At 39.9% G+C, this 3,059-nt stretch overlaps 1 pseudogene; it reads right to left on the bottom strand.

Moving 5' to 3' along the window:
* Nucleotides 1-558: 558 nt before the first annotated feature.
* Nucleotides 559-2,947, bottom strand: LOC107722020 (uncharacterized; annotated as a pseudogene).
* Between the last annotated feature and the right edge of the window lie 112 nt (nt 2,948-3,059).

The raw sequence follows: 3,059 nt of genomic DNA on the forward strand, positions 1-3,059 counted from the left end.
CAGGAGTAACGGGAGCCAGCAGGTAAGTAAGAGAAGCTATGGATAGCATGTAACCTTGAGACCAGACAACAGTGTGTGTGGTGCTGGCTTATGAAGAGGGATTAATGAGGCTGATGGCAAGCAGGTGTGGTGATTGTTGAGTGCACACAGGTGGTAGCCAGAGGGGATGATGGGAAATGTAGTGTGTTGAGATGGCTGAGCTGGTGGTTGTGACAACCCTAAAGTTGTTGCAAACCTGTATGTATCTGGTTTTTCTAATATTTTGAAGAATGTTTGTAACCAAGCAGTTTTCGGGCAACTTTTACTTGCATAATATTTTTCCTACTATGGAAGTCAATTGTGCCCAAACCTGCTTGGTTCTTCAAAATATCTTAAATATCTTTCAGAACAAAGAAATTTATAAAAGGTTGAGGGCGAGGAAATTACTGAATTTTCGTTTTTCACGTTTTTCAGTCTTTAACCAAATCACCTACACCTTCTCATTGTAAGTATACAAATAGAGGGAGAATCCTAACTGGTATGCTGACACTTTTTTACATTCAAAATACATACCATTCATTTCAGCAGGAGCATCTTCCTGCAGTACATTTTCAGCAGGAATGGTTTCCTCATCTTCGCTGTCATCCTCCTCCTCCTCTGTGAAATCTGAACAAACAATGGAAACGTACCCATTTTATTTTCAGTTTCAACAACAATTAATAGACTAAACCGCTACAAACATGAATTATGGCTTCCTAATAATTATTAAAGGTCTTTCTTTCTACAATATAGACCTGTGAAGATTGTAGGGATGAGAATCTTGAGGCACCTCATAATTCAATCTGAGTCACAATTCAATTTAAATATTGACCTACATTTTAAATGGTTATTTTAACTATTTATACTTTTTTAAATTAAGCACTTACAAAAATTGTAAAATGAAATTCAAGTGATGGTAAAGGATTGTCAAATTTTGCCCTTTAAAATACTGTAAGTGAATACTGTAACACACAGGTCTTCAACCCTGCTCCTGGGGACCCACTGTCCTGCCAAATTTCTTTCAACCTGCTCCAGCACCACTGGCCTGTGACTTTTCAAGTGATCCTGAAGACCTTGATTTCCTGGTTCAGGTGTGTTTGATTAGGGTTAGAGCTGAACTCTGCAGGAAAGTGGGTGCCCAGGAGCAAGGTTGTGGACCTTTGCTGTAACAGTTGATCAAGGACCGCAAGAAGCAGTAATAATGAACAAACAAAAAAATACCAAAACATAACATAACTTGACGTAAATACCTCAAATTTGATCAAGTGATTTTCCGTGCAGCTCATGTAGCTTTCCCTTTTCCAGTGCAAGCAGCAACTTTGAAATTTTTCCACTTTGTATAGTGGGCTCAGACAGTCGGTAGAATTGTCTATGAACTGATATGTCATGTCCTAAAAAGTCAGCAAGCTGATCTAGTTCATTGTCCTTTAAGTTTAAAATTTGGGAAGTGGTTGCTATTTCTTTGCGTAGATGAGTGGACCGTAAATAATCAAGTTTCTTCGCACCACATTCAACTGCAAGTCGACTGAGACTTTGATGTCCTCTGTAGTACGTCAGGCAGTGTGGTACAGCGAATAAATACTTGTTTTCATCTGGCACACCACATTCCTTTCTCTTTGCAATCATCAGATTGAGTGCAGTTGACATTTCGGGAGTTAGTAGAACTGCTACCTTTCTCCCTCTTTTCCCTTTAAGTTTAACACGCTCAAAATAGTTGCACAGCTTCTGTTCGTATTCTGACAGTGCAATTCCTTCATGTGTGTTTGAGTGATCTCGTTCAAGAAAATTCATCAGTTTCATCTTTGACACCTCCAATGCGTCTTCAGTTGAAGAGGACTATCTTGGTCAATGTTGTATGTGCTAGACTGGAATAGTTCTGTACTGTTGCCTCCTTCTTCAGTTCTGCAGTTGCCAATTCTGCACTTTTGTCAAGATGCTTGTGAAGTTTTTTGATGTCTTCAGTGAGTGGTAGATTATCTGGTTTATTGTACTTCAAATCACTAATAGTACTCAGAGCACAGTGTCAAATGTACTCTGACCATTTTGCCTGATAAAGTTTCTGGAACGCTTCTGACGATTTAATGAGGTCCTCGTCTCCAGCCATGAGAGCATGACAACGTATAATGTCACTCACTTTTAACAGGGAGTGTCCTATTTTCAAGGCTAGACTTGGAGTTTTGTAACTGTTCTTATCTTTGTCAAATCCTGCTGTCTCCTTTACCACCTCAATGACCTTCATAAAGTTGCTTGGTTTTATAGCATCCTCTAGAGTTTGGATTGAGGACTTTCTGTGCAAAGTCTGTAAGAAACGTCCAAGTTGGCAGGTTTTTTGACATATATAGTCATGCTTTGATGCATCATGACCATGTTTGCTATAAAGAGACTCTGCAAACCGTAACAGGCAAAAGTCTTTGCGAACAACATCTGAAATCTCGTCGTCATGCATACGACTTAACATTTTAAGCACGCCATCTTCAGTGCTAGAGCACGCAGATTTTACCAGTGCTGCAAGTCCAAGAACTCGCTTTCTGCCATGATGTTCATTGTCCCCTGGTTTGGAGGAGCACCTCTTCATGTGTCTCCACAACTCGGGCCGTAAAAACATCCCCTTGCAGTGGACACAGTACTCATAATTTTTATAGTCACCTTTAGCCTTTCGCTTGACTTTGAGTGAACCAGATCCATTCTTTAGAACATCATTGTTGTGCATGAAGTTTCCCCTATTCCGAAGTTTCTCAAGCAATTCCTTTCTAGTTTTTGACCTGACAGGGAGACTAAGAGCCTTTGCAATGTCACTGTCCTCCTTTATGTGTGTTCTGAAGTGTCGCGCTATTTTAAAAACTGGCTTTTGGCAAACAAAGCAGAAATGTTGCCCTCCGCTTGAAACAGCAGTTTTGTCTTCTGAAGTTTTATCTGTTGATTTTTCCATAGAGTTGACTGGTCTTGTAGGGTCAACAAATAGTGATGTATTTGTAGGGTCATCGTCTGTATCTGATTCGGAGTCTGGAATGTATTCTGGATCTTGTTCCTCATCAGAATCT

This window comes from Sinocyclocheilus rhinocerous, unplaced genomic scaffold (assembly GCF_001515625.1).
Source record: "Sinocyclocheilus rhinocerous isolate Xijiao unplaced genomic scaffold, SAMN03320098_v1.1 scaffold11719, whole genome shotgun sequence".
Lineage (NCBI taxonomy): Eukaryota > Metazoa > Chordata > Actinopteri > Cypriniformes > Cyprinidae > Sinocyclocheilus > Sinocyclocheilus rhinocerous.